At 41.8% G+C, this 20553-nt stretch overlaps 1 protein-coding gene across 4 annotated transcripts in view; it reads left to right on the top strand.

The window, feature by feature from the left end:
- Nucleotides 1-396: 396 nt before the first annotated feature.
- LOC102110477 (fatty acyl-CoA reductase 1-like) overlaps nucleotides 397-20553 on the top strand; it is a 119995-nt gene continuing 99838 nt past the window's right edge. Inside the window, exons 1-2 of one of the 4 annotated variants that reach the window (XM_088055493.1) lie at nucleotides 449-482; nucleotides 10398-10448. The gene's annotated coding sequence lies outside the window, so the exon portion shown is untranslated. Of the gene's footprint in view, nucleotides 483-807; nucleotides 934-1059; nucleotides 1122-10397; nucleotides 10449-20553 lie in introns of those variants that run through there. The other 3 variants (XM_005532687.3, XM_088055491.1, XM_088055492.1) reach the window with 3 other exon arrangements.

Genomic DNA, 20553 nt, shown 5'->3' with positions numbered 1-20553 from the left:
GCAGGTATTCCGGGCTGAGTAGGTATGCAGCATATCTCAGTTTCTCCCTAGCGCTTGTAAGACAAATTGGGTAATTAACGTAATATGCCTATTTTATAACTCTGTTTCTGTGCGCAACATTCTTCCTAACCATTTTAATCGCAGCCGTAAATTCTGCTGTAAACTGAAAAGAGTAAGGAGGTGTAATAAGCTTGGAGGACACCCAAGGGACCACTCGCCCTGCACCTTCACCATGGATTTAGGAGCTTTCGGGGCTCCCCCGCCCTCCTCTGGATGCCTGCCGGGCTCCAGCGCAGCCCGGCCGCGCTTCCCGCATTCCCGGCCGCCGGCTCACGCCGGCGCAGGCGGAGCGGGGGAGGACGAGGGTGGGGAAGGGGGCTTGGGGAGGCGCTGAGGAGGACCCCCCCCCGCCGCCGCCACTCGCTCTGCCCCAGCCCCAGCCCCAGCGAGACCGGAGGCGACAGAGGAGCCCCGGCAGCCCGGTAAGGAGGGGAGCCCTCCGGGAGGGATGAAGGGAAAGGAGAGAGCCTTTTCTTGCCTGCCCTACTGGTTCCTGCACGGCTGGCGCGGCGTGCCCGCACCCCTGCGGCACGGCCGCGGCGGGGGGCGGCCGGGCCGCCGGACGCTCCTGTGCCCCACAGCTGAGGGGCGACGCCGGCGGCGGCCGCGGAGGAAGGGGCGGCCTCAGGCGGGGGTTCACGGGCACACGCGGGGCCGAGCGCTGCCGGGGGTGGCCCCGCTCTCCCGCCCCGGCGGTGCCCGGCGGCTCCTGCTGCAGAGCCCGCGGCGAGGAGCCCGCTGGCCCAGGTCCGCACCCCGGGCGGGCGCGCATCCTCCCCCGGTCCGCGTTCGGAGCAGCGGGGCAGGCACTGCTGCTCCCCGCTTCCCTCCCCCGGCCGGATACACACTGTCACATCGGGAGCGCCACCGGAGGTTTGTTAATTTTATTTGGGGTGGGTTGTTTTTTTTGTGGATTTTTTTTTTGGTTTGTTTGTTTGTTTGCTTTTTGCTTGCTTGCATTTTCTGTTTTCCTCCTCTTTGCCGGGAGTTGCTTGCGTGCTGGTGAAGGTGGGGGGCAGCGCTTTGGAAACAGGAATTGGTCGGAAAAGCGGCAATTGAAGGTAACAACCCGCTGGGGCACGGCGGAGGGAGGCAAAGAAAAAAAGCCAAAATCACCAAGAGGGCGGTGTGGGGGCGAGGGAGAGAAGGAGGCGACGCTGGAGACGGAGGATGCCCGGGAGGCGGCGGGGCCGGGGCGGCGGCGGGGCCGGGAGGCTCCGGCAGGGCCGAGCCGGGCAGGTACCGCGGCCGGGGAGCCGGGAGCGGCTGGGTCGGGCCCTTGGCACCGGGCGGTGCCCCGGGAGCAGCGGCGGCCCCAGCCCCGCCGGCGTTTCGGCTCTTCCTTGGGTGAGCTGGAGCCGGGATGCAACCCTGTGGAAGAGGAGAGATGTGGCGAGCGGCTCCCGCCCTGCCTCGCCGCAGGGTTGTCTCTCGGGGGTAAATCATCAGTGCGATGCTGTTAAAAATAAAGGAAGATCTGATCTAATTTTGGGGGAGGGTTGCCTTTTTCTTTTCCTGCTGTTAGGCCCGTACGTTGTTTTTGTTTTTTCGTAATAGAAGTGTGGTATTAGCCCTAGAGTTTTAATCGTAAGAGGGAAGTGCCTTACTCAGAGCCTTGGTGCTGTTTTCTGTCTCTTGCTTGGGAAATGACTGAATATCCCTGCTTAACGCCCCCCACCCTCAGGGCACCACAAATGCAAATTTTGGTACAGGAGCCTGTGAGGATATTCTCAGTTCTCTGGAAACTAGAGACATGTGACCTTGTCTTGTCTTATATACAGTTCTGTGCTGTAATGTTGTTACTCAGAACAATTTGTTTTTTATGTGTTTGCCTTGGAACCCTTTGAGGGCATAGGTAGGGAAACAAATAACTAATGACAGACCATTATCTTGTGGGGGGAAGCAGTAAAACTAAATGGGAATTCACCCAGAAATATTGAGCTATAAATTCAATCAAAAGACTAGTTTTGCATCTTTATTTAGACTATTTATTTGGAGACTTTGCTATCTCTGAAGGTCATTATTAGGCTAGAAAATGTGTTCCAAAATCCATATCAGCTCTAATCCTGGTTCACTTGAATTTGTGTTAAAAGAAGTGTACAGTAGAATTATTAGATGATCCCAGAAACAGAACAAAATACAAATGCTTTCAGAAACTTTCAATATCAAAGCTCACATTATTTTAGCTTGTTAGCTTAGAGTGTAACTTACTGTGGGTGCTGGCATTCTGGGAACCTTCATCCCCACTTAAGAAGTTGGTGGCACAGAGATCTGCTACAGGAGTTTGTTCTGATTTGCACTGCTATATCAAAAGCATCATCACTTCCTGCTTACCTATAATGTTTTTGACCAGAAAAGTGAAAGTTCTGTTCATTACTGAGTTAGGTACTCATCTTCTGTTTGAAGGAGCTACATAGTTTAAAAATCACAGTGATAGTTGCTTTAGTGAAGTTTTAGAATCCCTGCTGCAATGTAGTGCTTTAACCTCTAGATCTTTTATGTTGTTCTGACAACTTGTTTCTGCGTAACTATAGTGTTTTAAAACATTTCCTCTGTGATTTGGGGTTTTTGTCTAAGTTAAATTCACTATAAATTTCAGTACATAGGTGATGAGAATTGGGGATGAGAAAATTGAGGGGATGGGGATGCTATCACTCAAAGGTATCTGAATTAAACATGAATCAATAGCAGATTTAGGCCAGCCTTCCACTATATTTAGAGTATGTTTGAGGATGCATCTGATATTGTAATAATGCTGCAAATTCTTCAGTTCTTCCAATTCAGGATTCAAGTCTAATTCCCATAAAGGCTTGTTTAAATTAGTGGTGAGGAAATGTAGTTTTAAAGCCTCTTGAAGATCATGTGAGAAAAGGCTGAGTAAATAGAACCCATAGCATGTCAGCTGGGAAAAAAATATCTAGAGATCAACTGCTAGAAAAGTAATAGGAGATGGCCTGTTAACAAAGGCATAAAGTTTGTGGCTGTTACTTTAGGCAACTTTTACTGATAAGCTTTTTGTACCTTCCCCAAAGTCAGTTCAGATCTGATAAACCTGAATCTTGGGGAGGTGGGCGAGTTGGGAATGTGTGGGAGTCTGGCATGGATGGTGGCGGGGCAGAAGGATTGTGACAGGGACTGTTGGCAATAGGACCAAAGGCACAGAAACTGCATTTGTCTGCATGGTGCAAATAGAGAATACGAACAAGTGGTCATTGACTTTGGAAATCTTCTGGATACTGATGATTTCAAGTCCTGTGGCAGGGTGTAGATCTTTGTTCCAGAGGAGCAGCGTGCAGAATTAGACTGTCATTGGAAAAAAAAACTTCGGTTTTTTTCTATACATTTCACATAGAAAGCTTGTAGTTCTGAAGAGCTTGCCAGGTTTTTCCCCAATAGCAAGTTATTTTGACCCGTGCAAGGGACAGATCATGTGAACAACTCACTAGGGTGGATAAAAATGTACTGATGAGTACCTGACTCATCTGGGGACTGTTGCTTATCTTACTATGTTTTTTGGTGTTGCTGTGTTTGGAAGAAAATGTTGGGAATAACAGCTGCAGGGGGATAATGTTAGCTTTCTCCTATAGTTGCATTATTTTGCATTATCACTGTGAAAAATTATAGCATTCTGTTTCCCTAAGGGTCCTGAGTCCACAAAGGAGGCTTAAGAAATGGAAGTTTGAATATTGTCCAGCAAGATTAAAATTATCTAAATTAGTAGAAGTGGGTTGTGGAAAGAGTCAGTCATCCAATTGTGTCTGTAAATAAGGATAATCTGAAGGATGTTCACTTCCCTGGCTCAGGCAGCTATTTCACAAAGGCAGTCCTTGTTGGGGAGCTCTTCACCTATGCCCATGTGGAGCTGTGCTGGCACTCCCCAAACCTTGCTCCCTAAATGTGGGCTCCTGCCTGACCAGGGGGTCAGCCTGCCTGCCTGCCTCACCTCTGGCTACGCATTCCCGACCTCCTGCTTGGGATGGGACTATTACCCCTGGCCAAACGCAAATCTGCTCTTGTTGCTCTTGGCCTGGTTTTCAGTTGGATGAATTCCTGGGTGTGACTCAACGCCTGACTAAAACACTCTGAAGAATCAGCCGAGATCGTGTGCTTGGGGGAAGAGTGGGCTGCTTCCCCTTGCAGCAGGGGACCTTCAATCTCATGAGCTTGCTTGGTGCAGCGCTGATGCTTCTGCATGGCCTCCAGATTTAATTTGGCTCCTGTCTGGCCAATGTGGAGAGGGAGGAGAGGTGCCTGCCTGTCTCCAGTTACCTGTGTAGACATACCCTTCAAGGGTCTGATGAACTGAGTCCAAAAGGAAACTTCCTGTCCTTCAAGGTAAAACTACAGCAGATGCTTTTTCTTTTATTACTGTTCTTTTCCATTCAGTTTTTGAACGGTAAGTCTATATTTCCCATTTCTTAATGCCATCTGAGGCAGACATTTTGTCTGTGGTGTTTTTTTGTATTTCTTTTTTTTATTTTTATTCTTACTTTTATAGTGCTTTAAGGCTTTCTTTAGAAAGTGGAGCTGTCTTTGAGTGACATGAAGCATTAAAATTACAGCCAACTAGGTCTTTAATGATGTGAAATGATAATAGTAGACATGTAATTAATGTTCTGTTGAAAACTGGAAACCCTTTCTCCCTCAGATCTGTGGCTACATTTGTTGTTAAAGCATGAGGCATATTGAAGGTTTGGCAAAAATACCTGTAATTTAGTTATGATCATGTTACGTTCTAAGCTTATATTATCAGTGTTTTGCAAGAGTTGCTTGAATGTGTTTCTCTTTGTATGTACCTCTGTATAGGCAGTTTCAAGTATGTGAAAATTGCATGGGGCTCTGTTCTTCCACCCATGCTCACAGAAAAAGATCTCTTGTGCCTGAAAAATACACTGTTGTGTTTGACTCTAAAGTTTTCTCCTTCCCAATTATTTTTTCTCCTTCCACAATGTAATTGTGGTGTAGCTGTGCCCATAAAATATAGTTATAATAGATTTTCCTCATAATTACTCTCTATACTGGTATCAGTCTTCCATATATGCTTTGAGTAGCAGGTGATTATCTTGTGAGGTTAACAGAAAAAATACAAAACTTGATGACTGATTAATGCATTCAAGAATGACGGGACTTTTCACAAACCAGGGTGCTTACAATGTAATTTCTAAAGACATCTTTCAGCCTTGCCTTTGTCCAAGCCGAGATCCATGTTTTATTCTGTCCAAAGGTAAGAGGCAATTTTACCATGGTGTGTTCTCTGGAAACAAATACAAGGTTTTGATACCAGTTTTGAATGGCTTATGTTTACCTTTGTAGCAGACTCAGTTTTCAGTACTGTTCCAGCAGTGCTGTATAAGATTTGGACTGGCTGGACTGACAGCTCCTTTTTTTGGTTTGTTTGTTTTCTGTTTTATCTTCCTGAAAGAAGCCATAAACCTAATTGTTTGAAGGAAAGAAATGTTCCCTGATTTAATGTAAAGAAGGGGGATTTATTTTGCTGTAGATCATTCAAAAAGGCCTTTTCTTATTTGGAGGCTGCTGAATACAATTACACTGTGGTGTTGCAACCCTTTCTAGAATAGTCCTTCAGAAAGTACCTTGATACTGTGGGTAAAATTATGAAAATGTTAATTGACTGCAATTTTGTGAACAGTGCAATAGATAAACAAGAAAAAGGTTCTTACAAAGCTACGCAGTTCTATTGTTTAAAGAAATGTAAAGCAAGAATAAGTGTTATGTTGATATTAAGCCAATCACTCCGGTTTCTGAGGAAAACCTGAAAAATGGAAATGCTGTGTAAGAAAAGTACCAGGCCTTTTCAGGAGTGTAGTTCCTGCCCTACACTTTCATAAATATTGAAAGAGAGATTCTTAATTTACTCACAAAATGTATGGGTATTAGCAGAGCAGTGTTCTAAAAGGTTCTTTGGAATAGGTTGTACTGTGGAGTTAATGGCTGAGATGGTTACAGGTGGTTTAGATAGTAGACAGAGGTGGCACTATGTAATGTTTCATTGACAGAATGAGAAATTGTCTGAGTCATCTTTTTAGGTGTGCAGTAATAGCTCAGAGGAGAGTTACAGCTGACTGGAGCTGGTGCTGTGCTCCAGCTAAGGCAGTGTGCCCAAAACAACAGTGTGACACTCATGCTGTCTCTTTGTCATTAGTGGGTCCTTGTTCCCTGAGCATAAATAGCAGTAACTTGGAGAAGGCTGCATCTGTAGCAATCAACATGGCTTTGGCCGAGCACGCAACACTCATTGGAAATACATTTTTCTGTCACTGCTGTAGTTTACACATGAAATAATGTTTTTTTGCCTGCTTTCTCTGTTTTGGGATGTAATGTGAATAACTGTGCTTTAGTGAGCTTTGCTCCCATTGCAGTATTGCTCTAGGATTAATTGACATGAAGTTATTCACCATTTGTCAAAGTTTGGCTGTGCAGGATTGCAGCATCTGAGATGCCTCCTTCATTACTAGGGCCTTCAGAAGGAAGTGCTGGTGCTTTGAGCAGAGCTCCAGCCTGCGGGCAGGTGTGTGTGCCAGGGCTCAGTGCTGGAGCGTGCCACAATGCTCTCTCTTGGGCACCATCCCACGGTGTGGTCAGAAGCAAAGTGGTCTGTGATGAATGGTTGCCAAGCCCAGGAGCTCTGCCCACTCTGGTCCTGGCTGGGACCAGCAAACACAGGGGTGGGTTTGTGTCATGTGTCAGGTGGCCTCCTGGCTGCTCAGCCTAGAGCGATGGCCTGCGTTCAGCTGGGCTTCTGCAGAGAGGAAAAAGCAGTTTGAAGGTGGGATGAAGAACATGAGTGAGTTTTGCCTGTCCTTTCCTGCCTTCATGGCAACCAGTGAGATCAGCTGCTGGTTTTCTAGAGTAAGGAAAGGAAAGGAAAGAAAACGAACCACTTCTTCTGCCAGTACCCTGTGGAGCTTCTAGGATGGTGGAGCCAGGGACTGCCACAAATCTTTTCAAAACCATCTGCTTTTACCACCTGTCACTGCTTATTCACTAACATGGGGGCTTGTTGGGCATTAATTTTCAAAAATGTTTCTCTCTAAGTACAGAAATGAATAGGTTTCTTCTACAGCCCCATGCTTGAGCTGTGGGTATATAATGGAGGAGTTTCAGAAATGCTCTGTTTTGAGGGAGAGTTGGGGGGCGGGGGTGGAGAGAGAGATAAAAGGACTTGCCTCCCTGACATAAAGCACTTTTTGATGTAGTACATGCTCATAGAGCTCTTTTATTTTTGTTATCTGTTGGTCTGAAATGCATGGCATGATTCTGTTTAAATCTAATTTTAAGGACAATTTTGAGGGTGAAATTTTGTTACAGAAGGAGCCCTTAGCAAAACTATTGCATATACTGACATCAGCTTATTCATTGCTTCTAGCTTTAAGTCAAGGGAAACATCACAGTCCAGGACTGCTTCGAGATTTCCTCTGGCTATTGAATTAAATGTCATTGCTGTAAAGGACCTAACTCCTTTGTTGGACAAAAAATTTTTGAAAAGGCTGAGGCTATTGGTCCCCAGGCCATTAATGCGACACCCAAACTCATGTGAAATGTATTCAGATTCCTAAATTGAATGTGACAGACAGAATTACACCCTTAGTTTACCCTCAGCTCATATAACTGCATCCTTGCTGCTCTACTTAGGACCCTGCAGACTTCAAAGAAACAACCTGCTTGCTTTTGAGATAAAAGATCTGTTTATGCAGCCATGGAGCTCTGAGAGCCATGCAGTGTGTGCAGTACATTCTTCTTTATTCCTGTGACTGCAGCTGGAACTTCTCAGCCTAGGTCTTTACATGCCCTGTGATCCTTTCTCCAGTAATGTACATTACTGCTCTGATGTGTTTCGGTTTTTACTTCCCTGTGCAGCCCTGCTGCAGGAAGAAATGAAATCCCAGGTCAAGGTGTTAGAGACATTGAATGACAGTGATTCCCACCAGTGACCTCCTTTAGTCCTCATTGCTTCTATCTTCATTAGGTACTCCACAGCAATACATTCCTAGTATGGAACAAAATGTCAGTGATCCCCTCGGCACTTCTTCCTGCCTTTCTTTGCATCTGAAGTAAAGTTGATGACACTTGTAGAAAGGAGAGGGTGAGGAGCCCACAGGGTACTAGGGTGTTTATGCCATGATGTGTTTTGAATGTAGCAAGGTAACTATCAAGTCTTGCACCTAAATGCAGTACTCAAACCTGCCATCTCAGTGGAAAACCTTTGTAGTTCTGCAGATAACCAGTAACATTTGTCATACTACTGTCTAGCTATGGTTTTCATTTTTCTTTATTCTTACGTTTATGTTCAGTGGCTACTGCCTTGTCCTGTGCATTCTCAAAGCAGCCAGTGGGTTTCTGCTATACTTGAATTTAAGGTTTCAGGGTACCCTAAACAACATAGTGATAAGAAATGCTGGATCCTTGATTAATTTCTCACTTAATATTTTTTCCATTTCCCCTATTTCCTAATATATGTGTCCCTTCCCAGGCATTTTGGTTTGTTCCTCTGCCTAGTTCTGCTGTCACTTTGCTAAGCTGAGAGAGCTCAGGCTGTGTCCACAGACACAGACTCATTTCCCGCTGGAAGTTCACCTTTGTTTTGGCCTATTCCCGACCTCTCATTCCTCTGTAGTGTCAGGCAGACTCCTAGCTGTGTATTTATCTCTTTGTCTCAGAGCAGAACTGAACCCATCTCCACCATGTACTAAAGCTGTCTGTATTCACACTGAAATCAGTGCTTTACAGGCACCTGCCTCAAATCTGGCAATCTGCTACAATATCCAAATCTGCTGATCTGTGGAGAAGTATCAGTTCCTGGTGCTGGAATGCTCTGTACATGGGGCCTCAGGTGTTTTGGCCCAGCATTTTCTTCTGCTGGATGTTTCTGTTGGCCCATATACAGCTGAGATTGTTTTCCTGCCATTGGGAACGCTGAATTTTCCTCTGAGGGGAAAGGCTATTGCTTTGGCTGGCTCATAGTTTTTCAAGAACTGGTAAGACATAGCTTACAGCTGGTAAACTTGTCCACAAAGAGTTCCCAGCAAGCAGATCGAGAAGAAGGAGGACCTGTATGCTTCCAAGATGATGTGATGACAACCCACCAATATTTTAAACACGAGATGTCTGGACTCAACTCTGCCAACACAGTAATACTGTTGAACCAACCGCATATGCAAAACTAAACTGTGATCTGACAGCAAGTCAGTCACAGCCTACAGATGCATCAGCTGCTCATACTATTCCACTTGGACAGGGGGTGTGTGTATTAATTTTCAGGTTCTTGGAAACTTTTGCCTGTCAATGCTACATTTACTGCAGCACTGGATTTCAAATAATGAATATTTGTGTTTCAGTAGCCAGCCCTCTGCTGGTGAATCATCAATAGGCTGAAGTTGCATTAATACTGAACACATTTGTCACCTTTTCTGGAAGGCCAGAATTCCCCCAGCCCAGGATGCTGATATACACAGGAGGACAGGTTGTTTTGCTCTTGACGTTCAATATGATTTTAAACTTCCAGTCTTAAGGGTTGGCACATCTAGCTGTTGGTATGTAACCTTAAAAATTAGATAAGCGTATTGAAAAAATGAAAAAAATAATACACAGTGCCAGGGATTCCATTGCTGACCATAGATTGCATCCTTGAAGATGGGGAAGCTCTTGCCTTTCTGAAGTGCCATAATCTGCATTAATCAAAATAATCTGCATTAATCAAAACCCAGCTTCTCTGCTTGGCGCTAACATTTAATTTCCCTGGCAGCGTAGATAAGCCTTGTTCTGGGAGATGAAGTAAGGTGATCTGGAGCCCTTTGTAGGAGCTTGTTTCTGATCTGAGGTTCATGTGTTCAAAATGTTAAAACAGTCACACTTCTGTAAGTCTTTCATTAAATGGCAGGGTGCCTTCAAAGAGAGTAGTTCTCTTAGTTTATACATACACCTACACTGAGTGTGACTAACGTGATTGTGACTGTGAGCCCTTAAATAAAAAGTGGAATTCTAGAAGTAGGTCTCATAGCATCCCTAGATACAGAGCATGAAACTTGTACCTTGTCGCCTGGGTAAGGAGAATAAGTTGAATTTATTACATTTCATTGTTGGAATTAAGACAGTAGGATTTAATTTTGTTAAATGCATGCAAATCCTCATATGGATTTTTACTCTAAACATATAATTTTCAGTGTGTTGTCTATATTATCACTCTAGAGTAGCATTGGCAGCATTTGATGCTTTGCTCCATGCAGCTTTGTAAAAATATCACCCAGTACTGCTGACTCATTTATAAAATAAAATGGGCTCATCCTTGCACTTATTTTTCCTTTTTTTCTCTCTTTCAGACTTCAAAAATCCTACCTGCGATGTGCAACCTTATGTCCTCTCCATGCAAAGTATAGTGCCCAAAATATCCTGTGTGAGATGCTTTTTATCTAAAATGCTTATAGTTGCTAATAGCAGTTTCCTTTAAATCATTTACAGGCTTTTCACTGGCATGTCTCATAGGTAGATGGGTTTTTATTCTCGACAGTGCTGTGCAAAAGTCTCAACGAACAAGAAAGTTCCACTTGCACTAATAGAGATATTGCTTCTATTTGGTAATTGTTTTGAAAGTTCAGGAAGATTAAGGCCAGAAAAATAAAGTAAGGATAACTAATTCTGTGATGAAAAGGTCATATTTCATTGCCTTAACTTTTTAAAATGCCATGTTTTTTCATACTTTATGGAAATTTACGTTCATTCCTTTAAAAAGCAAATTCTGATCTGAGTGCACTGTTTGGTAAAATACATAAATTTTCTGCTGTAAGCCTACAACTGTAGAACTATTTTGTTTTATTTTGTTTGGTGTGTTTCTTCCTTGATTAAATAATTTCTTTAATATATTGCAAATAAGTATCTGGTATAGCATTAGCGGGGGAACATATGTTCTGATGTTTTAGCATAAACAAGGAAATTCTACTAGTATTTCCCCACCAAGACTGCATGCTACAAGAAAAAGATATTCTGGGCCACAGGTAGTGTGGTCTCTATCCTTTAGAGAATGTTTTCTGCCAGAAAATGTTGATTTTAGTGGTCCTCTTAAGTCTGCACTTCGTGTTTACTTGCACACTCATTGGAGATGTGCATTTTCTTTGTTAGAATGTGGTGTTAGTACTGAAAGCAAAGGGAATACAGCAAAGCACGAGTGATAACAAGTGGTACAAATTATATGAAAATTAGGTGAACATGGTAGATTTGAAATCAAATACAGAGGTCTGTCAGAGGGACACAGGCTGAATGAAGATGAGCAAGGCAGTGCTTTGCACTTGTGTTTCCCACTTCACTGTTAACAAAGAACATGAGATTAACTCTGCCCAGCCCTGCCAGGCACATCTGGAGAGCTGTGTCCAGCCCTGGGGTCCTCAGCACAGGAGGGGCAGGGAGCTCCTGGAGCAGGGCCAGCAGAGGCTGCAGAGATGATTTAGGGCCTGGAGCATCTCTGACAGGGAAAGGCTGAGGGAGCTGGGGCTGGTCCCCTGGAGCAGCCACATCCTAACAGAATCCATGCAGAGTCTAGTAATTTTAGTCCTGTTAAGTAAGTTTAAGGTCATATATCAGAAAGGAGAATTATTATTTTTCTTCATTCCTTCAGTTACTTTGGAGATACTATTAAGGGAAGGGTTGGAAGTTTTCTTTGTGCTGTGGTTATTTCCTGACTCTCTGTTCTTCTCCCTTAATCAGTATTTTGAGGCTAGTGCTCTGGATATTTGAGATCTCTTATTTTTAATATCACTGGCTAGTTGTGAGGAGCACTTTTTGGTAGACAGCTGGTCATTGAGTTTGAGAGTAGAGCCCTTTCCTGTTTTATAAGGATGGGGTGGGGATAAATGCTGTGTCCTCAGAGCCCAAGTGTGGGATTGAGTGCACAGGCAAGAGGTGGCCTCTCTTGCAATTTGTCCCACCAAGCAAGAGGCATGATACATTCTTGTTCCAAATACAGTTTTGTACAAAAGCAAAAAAAAGATTGCCTAGCAGAACTTAAATAAGCAGTGCAGCACAGGAAACGGAGTATTTTACTACTGAGAACTATTTTTAAAAGCTGGCTATGTTCAAATCCATCCGGCTGGATGGGATTGATGCTAGGATGATGAAAGACATAGGTGATGCAATTGTAATTCTGCAGTTGCAATTCTCTATGAAAATACAATAGAGAGATTCCTGAAAACTAGGGAAAGGCTTTATTTATTACACCCATCTTTTTAAGAAGAGAAAGAAGGGTAATTCAGGGCTTGTTAGCCTTCTGCAATCCTGAGAAATATTATGTATCATGTCTCCAGGGAATTTGTTTCCAAAGTTGAGAAGCATGAGAAGATAATCAAGAATAGTTGACCCAAATGTATCAGGGGCAAGAAGTATTTGATGAACCTGAATGTCTTTTGTAATTAAATGACTGTATATGTAGATGTTGGCATATTGGTGGATAAATTCTTTGCTGTAAGGATTGTGAGGCACTGGCACAGGTTGTCCAGAATTGTGGATGTCCCATCCCAGGGATGGAACTTTCAGCAACTTGGTCTAGTAGAAGGCGTCCCTGGAGATTGGAACTGGATGATCTTTAAGTACTTGCCACCCCAAGCCATCCTGTGACTCTCTGACTCCAGTTTTTGTTATCATCTCTCACTGAGGAAGTATATGGATTGTTAGATTAAGTGAAAATTGTGTGGGTATTGGAGTTCAAAGTGTAGTCTTCCATGGCTCAGTGTCTCACGGGACACAAATAACAAGTGGCCTGTGAGGGATTGGGCCAGTGAGGTCACCTCTCTGTTAATTACTTAGATGGTGAGATGGAATGCACCCAGAGAAAAGTTAGAGATCACATTAAATTGGCACGAGAGAGGGTTCAGTGCATCAAGTGGTAGAAATTCAATTCAGCTGGATCTTAGGAAGGCTGATATTTGTCTAACAGAAAGCTCTTGAAGTTCATTGAGAACAAACATGAAATTCTGTGCCCATGTAGACCAACTTCATGCAGCAACGTAGTCTGGGAAGCAGCTGGCAGAACAGAACATTAGTGGGAAATCTATGGGATACAATGATTGCTGCCAAGTTGGAAATGAGTTAGTGATGCATTTTCATTGCAAATAAGGCAAACAGCAGAGTGGTCTCCATGGCCAACAGATCAGGGGAAGTAATTGTCCTTCTCAGCATTGCTGTGTACGTGTACTCTGTTTCTTCAGTCAGTCCTGAGGTTCCTCAAATGAAAAGCACAGTCTTTAGAAAATGGAGAGTGGACTACCAAGGTGATTCTTAGCCATGGGAACCATAAGTAATGAGGAGAGATTAGGGTCCTTGGCCTGTTTAGTCTGGCAAAAAAAAAGAGGCAAAGGGGGCCATCCTATAGAAGAAGCCAGTAGCTTCTTGAAGACAAGTTCTGATGACTGTGGAGATGAACTCTTGTTTATGGCAGATTGTGAAAACAAGGAACAACTGTCACAAATTGCAGCTCAGACTGGCCATTAGGAGAAATTCATACTGGTCATTAGGAGAATGTTTTTCACTACTAGAGTAGCAGAAGAGTTTTAACATGCCAACCAGAGAGGTGGTGGAATCTTTCCTTGGGCGTTTTCGAGACTCAGCTGAACCAAGCTGTGGCAGACCTCATCTGGCACTGATGAGTCCTCTTCTCCAAGGGGAGAATTGAACTGCTAATCTCCAAAGAATCACAACCGTGATTTTTGTGTTTTTCTGTGATTCTGCCCAGGACATCAGGGCTGAGCAATGTAGAGAAAGAATTTTGTACCGCTGTGACATTGCTGTGTCCACAAGGGTGAATGTGAAATGGTGGACAATGGAAATCACTCTATAAAGATTTCCTCCTTACTGTCATCTTGAAATATATCCATGTACTAAGAGTCCTTAACTCTGTATGAGATGTGGGTTTATATTGCCTAGCCATTTTTAAATTTTCTGTTCTTTTGACATGCCTTGGGACTAAACACCACAATGTTCACATGACCATAGGAAGCCAGGTAATTTGTATTTAATCAGAATTATTTCATTTTAATTATTTATTGAGCATTACATCTACTGTAGTCATTGTTTCTCTCTTTGTATGTGTTCTAGGAACTGTAGAAATGTATAGAAATCTGTTTTTGAAACTTAATTTGTCAAAAGTAAGAGAGAAAGAGACGTGAGAAAATCTGCTGTCAGAATCATAATAGATCTGTTTTCACAGATTGGTGTTGATGATTGTTTTCAATTGAGTTGATAATTGTTTTAAATCTGATTGTGGTTGATTGCGAGTGCTGCAAGATTTAATTGAAGAGGCCAACTCATGGAAAGGTGAAAAAGTAGTCAGCTAAAAGCCAGGATAATTGGGAGCATGGTTTTATCAGTTATCTAGGGTAGGAGCGAAGACAGACAGAATGGGGTCAACCTTTGACAAGCTAGAAAGAAACACGCAAAGTCCTGGTTCCCCAAACCCACAGCCCAAGTCCCATTCCCAGAAACCTGTGGGTGGGAATTCCCTCCTTGAGGTAGGACAGGAAAAGGTGTTGCAATGATATGTTGGTGATCCTTTGTGTTTTATCTGACTCTCAGATAAACACTGATGCCAGCTGCATCCCGGGTAGGAACATGGAGATGTGCCTGTATTCACTTCAGAGCTGATTCCAATTCCAAATCAGTTTTATTTCTTTCACTTACGGTCTGAGCCAAGAAACCCTGCAGACCTAAGTCATGCCAGTTGAAGGAGGATCAGTTCTCATTTAGGTTGCTTGGGATTGTGTAGAGAACAAGGGGAAAACACCCAGCCAACCCCTAAATATTTTGTCTTCTGAATCCAGGAGGAGTTGGCTTAGGAAAGCCTGGATTTAAACTCTTGGCTTTAATTGACGTAAACTGAATGAAAGTACTAAACCGAACAAAACCTTACTTGATGTGTGGTCATCATTCCCTCTTTCAGGATATTTCTGTGAAATACTTTTCCAGACTTATGTCTATGTGATTAAAATTTACTTTAAAAATTTTTTTAGGAATTTAGTTTTTCAGCAAGTTGTTCTTAGATGTGAACACAGTTTTTCAGTCTCTGGATTTAATATGTTTAGTGTAGCTTAATTTAAGCATCAGTGTTCACTGTTGCAGTTTCACTGGAAAGGTTCTTGTTAGGAATGTCTCTGCCTCTGCTGGTTGTATTGGGGGCATCAATTATGACCTTGTATAGATCTCAGAGGAGGCATACAAGAAAAGGAAATTATTTACATATGGAACATCTTGAAAATATATTTCAAAGAGAAAATGTTCCTGGTAAACATTTCTTCTGTAAATCGCATTATTCATGTAACAGGAATATGTCTGTGTTCATATTTCTGTTTTCAGTCTAGAATTAGGAGCAGCAATCAGAAGTAAGGTATGCACAAGGGGTATCTAAGAAGATGCATGGGAAGGTCAGTACCTGTCTTCTTGGGTGTGCTGCCTGAAAGTGCACTGTGTGACTGCAGCCAGCAAATCTCCTTGTTAGACTACACGCACATAGGAATTAGAATGTTCAAACGTGATTCTGGTTCAACCCTGTACATTATGCAAGAGCATTTATGAAATTAACTTAAAAACTACAGAGTGACAGCAGCTAAGGTGAGAGTGCAATTAATCATGTGTAATCACATTTCACTCATGAGGCTGAGGAGTCAGTGTCATGAAAACAAAAGCATAAATCAGTTTTAATTTCTTGGATGTGATTTGCTTGCTCTTCTCTGAGCAGCCAGCTGGGAATTCTTAGCTGAGTTTGCAGTCATATAGCTTTGAAATAAATTTTAGCTTTGCCTGGATTTCTTGGCTGTTTGTCTTGTAAAGTGGCTTAGTCATTTTAAATTCTACTTTGTGCTTAGACTTTAGGCTGGATTTTATTTGAGAGATTCAAGGCTCCTGAGGTGTGATATAAATACTGTTTACTGAAAGGCATTTGTCTCCATAGAATAGGTGAAAAGTGATTTTGGGCTCCTTGTACCAAAGTCATGGTGTTAATATGATCCCACCCCTTCTCTTTATTTTTCAGTGAGTTCTGAGAACAGACTCATCTCTACCTCAGGCTGTAACTTAGTTGCCCCTCTCCTGAAACTGCCCCTGCAGAAGAGCCCTGCTCATACCTCTCTCTGGGTGCTTGGTGCCCTAAACTGAAAGGAATGATGAGATTATTGTTTTGCCATAAAAAACACATAGGGTAGAGGTAAAATCACACATATTGCTGGAGAGTAGGAGAAGGAGTGAAGCATATGGCTGAAGCTTTATCATCAGGGAGCATCACATTGCACAGATGATTTTTTGAGCCCAAACATGTTTAAAACAACACTGGTTGATGTGTGACTAGTGTCATCACTCTGTGGCCACCTGAGAGTTATTGGAAACACACCAGTGCCTCTAAATCTTGTAGTTAAGCTGGTTACAAGTCACTTAACCCAGGAGTCAGCATGAACTTTATACATATGACGAGCATACAGTCTGTTTTGATTTTGGAATGCTGTTCTTAATGGAAATTTTATATGAACACCAGCATGAGATTACCAAGTATAAGACAACATTTGTAGGCAAAACTTTTTATGTGCGAATGTGGGTCCCAAAGGCTGTGAGCCACTTCTGACACAAGCCTGTTGAGTCTCATGCTTCACATGTAAGACTCAGTTCATTGGCCTCGCTTCTCTAAAATTCTGTCTTTGTGGATAGCTTCTTTCTAGCTCCAGGCTACTGCTGATGGTGAATTGGTAGAGTTGGAGAGGCAGTGTTATATGGGACTGTGCTGTAAGCCAGTTTTTTGCCTCCCAGCCAAGCCCATCTGTGAGATGTTTGGCATGGAATGCTCACTTTCTTAATGACCTGAAAGCTTACCATGTGCCCTTGGGACCCTGATCTGTTACTTCTTTCCACTATGCTAGTGTGGAGTCTGTCTTTCCCATTGGTGCTGGAATAACCTGGATGGTGTTATTTAATGTTTTGCTGTTATTTTCAGATTATTGTTATTACTGTTATTACTGTTATTACAGATTTTACCTGCGATGGAATTCTAGCAGAATGACTAATGTGCATTGGTTTATGGTCACTGAAGCTTTTTGGTTTACTTTTTTCATAGTTAAAAAAGCTGTTTAAGTAAACTAGGATTGGAGAGAACTTGGTTACCAGCAGAAATCTTTTTTTGTGTGGGATAACTTAGGGGAACAAAAAAGTGTCAAGGTTTCTTCTGATTTCTAGTTCTTCTGACTAGACAATGCATTATTGGTAACCTTAATATCATGACTACAGCAACTTTCTTTTTAAGGCCTTAGCTGGTACTTCAAGCGATAGGGCTCTATATATAAGTTTTACTCTGCTTGCCACACTTCCTGGTCATGAATTCTGACCTTGTCAAGTGGATTGTTTTCGTAAGTGCTAAACAACAGCAGAAGCCCAAACCACAAGGCATTACCAGAGCAGCAGTCTGCATTTCTGTGGCCTCCTGCCATGGGATGGAGTCAGTCTGCATGCTCCAAGTGCTACAAATTGCAGAAATGCAGTTTGGCCAAGTTTGAAGGCAAATCTTTCTTTGGTTTTCTGAGTGTTATACTCTCTTACTAAATCTCCTAATTGTGAAGGTATGTTTTTATGAACCTGAGTAATTCAAAGGCTCTGTAAAGGGAGTATACTGTCCTACATGGTAGTTACTTGGGTAGATCAAAGGCCTCAAAAGTGCCTTGTGTATCCTCCAAATGCCAGGGGGTATTAGTTCCTGTATACTGCAGACTGAAAGGGAAATGCATTATCATGCTGAATGTAAGTTTATTAAATGACTCAAGTAAATGGTTTTCATTCAGGTATGAGGATTCAATTGTATTAGTCTAAATTTTTTAAAAGTTGTTAAAAATGCTTCATGTTTTTTGCTAAAAAGTGTTACAAATGCTGTGTAAATACAACTGCACAGAGAACTTTCACTTTTCTTTTTAAATTTGCCTGCTATAAATTTAGTTTTGTTTAATGAAGCCTATAAACTGAGCAGATGAGTTGGGAGTGCGAAAACTTGGAACCCTTCCTCTCTGCCTGACTCACAGACATTTTGATTTAGCTTCAGGGATGATTCTCCTTAGATTCTGTTACCCTTAAATGGCACTAGTTATGCCAAGCTTGGCTATTCAGGGAGCATAAATCATATCCTCAAAAACCCTGAGAAAGCGCTGAATGAGAAAACAATCAGACAAATGAGCAAATCTGTTTGAATTCCTGAGCTTTAGTCTTCTCACTGCAGTAATTGAGGCTAGAAGAGCAAAATTCATATGTAATCAGGGAGTCCAGGAGCTAGCTGTTCAACAAAAATATTACTGCAAGTATTGTTCTCGTTTTGCTAAGGATGGGAATACTGTAATATGGGCATAGTCTGTAACAGACTTTAGCTACAGCTAAAACCAGTATATGATGTGTTGGATGATGTCTACTGGTTCTTCTAGATTCAACTTTATCCATACATAAGCTGTCAATTCAATTTGTTTACAAGTAGGGCAGTGTTTCTTTTACTTAATTGAAGGAAGAGGCCACTAAAATCATATAGGGGTTTACTTACTGCAAAAATTGTGCTGTGGGTACAAAACTTGCCAGCAAATGTAACTGTTTTAAACTTCTCAATCCTTCTTGATGCAGAGTACAATCACAGCTCACCCCAAAAGATCATGACAAGGTCTGGCTGAACTCTGTATAGTTTTAATTTTGATCTTTCTTGTTTATTTGGTTTAGGGACATTTAAGCACCTTGTTTCCTTTGGGCCCAGTGTGCTTTGTGTCCATGATGTCTGCTCAAAGCTTTCATTAGAATACCAAATTTTGGTGATATGCAGTCAGGTATTCTTTTGCTCCCTAGACTTTGGGTGCTTGTATTTTTGAAGTGGAAAGGGGTGAGAAGAGAACCAACTGGTTCATGCATGAGCAAAAATTTTAATTTATCAGTCGTCTTAGAACTCTTTGTTTTCCTCAGTTTTTATTTTAAGCCTGTCTTTTGACATAGCTGAAGATGGAAAGGGAACTAAAACAAATTCTTCCCCAGTCTCATCTGTAAACTTCAGATTTTAGTAGTATACGTCTAAACATCTTTTAGCAAACGTGGTCTGGGTAGTTACCATTTCAAACCAGATTATGTGGCTTTATGTGTGTGACTGTGGGCATTGTGCAGTTTTATTATCTAATAAACACCATTTAGCTGCTGGTGATTTAATCTTAATTCATATTAAAATATTATAACATTAACATTAATAACATTATAAAATTACTGTTACAGCTCCTGGAATTATGTGTTTCAACGCAGTCATGGTGAACTTTAAATTAAGATCTAGCAGTCCTATACATAAGCATCTCCTAAGGGGTTTGTTTTGTTGGTTTTTGTTCTCTCAAGTAGGGAATGTTTATTGTCTCCGTTCCAAGGACTTCCACATCTAATATGTAGCATTTTGATTTACAAAACAATTCACTTGCATTTTAATTTTCATCAAAACTATCACAGAGTTTTATGTTTTTTAGTTGCGAATTTGGATGGGCATGTAGTACTGTAATCTTGCTTTTGACTACTGGCCACAGCCCAAGTGAAATTAAATATTTTGGAACATCTTAATTTTGCTGTCTGACAAGTTTCCTCTAAGTGAAAGCAGATGGATGTTCATCAGGAAGGGAAAGGAAGTATGGCATGCTTAACAACAACAGCAACCCAATGTGTGTCTGTTCTTTTCATGCAGACTTGTGCAGGTACTTGAAGTCTGTATCTGATAGTGAAGTGCAAAGATCTGAAGTTTACTTAAGGTGTGGATTATCATAAGAGTTTAAGACAGTGTTGTATTTTATTTATTAATATTTTGCATGTAAACATCTTGGGCTTTTGAGTATTTTGTGTCTTCTGTGATTCATATTCAGCTAAAGTCCTGTTATCTAAACGGGTACATATAGTCCTAAATCTCTTTGAGGTGATAACCTTTTAGAACATTGTAATTTGTGTCCAGTTGAAAGAAGTGCTTCAGATGCTGTCCTGAACAGGAACGCTTGCCAAATTCATGGATTTCATGAGGTCAGCCTGTCTTATTCTTTACTATGTTACGGCATGCATTATGTCCTTGTAATTCTCTTACTAGCTCATTCATTATTAAACTCTTAACAATGATTTTTCAGATGATGCCAATAAAATTAAATCCATTTGTAGTTTGTGAAATGTAGTCAAGCAAGCAGAGTATGTTCTAAAAATGAGTTACGAAATTTCTTTGTAATTGTTTTGAAGAGGTTTCCTAACAACAGATTAATTTCTGTAATGTTTTTTAAAAAAGCCTCGTTGTGCTCATAGAAAGCTTAAAAAACTATGCTCTAGCATGAATTCTAGATGTAAGAAATTCAGTTTCACTGTTTCTTTTAGAATAAATGAGTTCAGAAAATAGTACTTGAAGTGAAAAGCCATCCTGACAGTTAAGGATCATTTACAGCACCTGTGTGTAACATCACCTGACTTACAGATTATTGGAGTCTGCCCAGA

Source organism: Pseudopodoces humilis, chromosome 5 (assembly GCF_049639895.1).
Source record: "Pseudopodoces humilis isolate 2021_Gansu_Grassland_sample_001 chromosome 5, ASM4963989v1, whole genome shotgun sequence".
In the NCBI taxonomy this organism is placed as follows: Eukaryota; Metazoa; Chordata; class Aves; order Passeriformes; family Paridae; genus Pseudopodoces; species Pseudopodoces humilis.
Note: the sequence above shows the minus strand (reverse complement) of the source record. Positions and strands in the feature narration are given on the sequence as shown.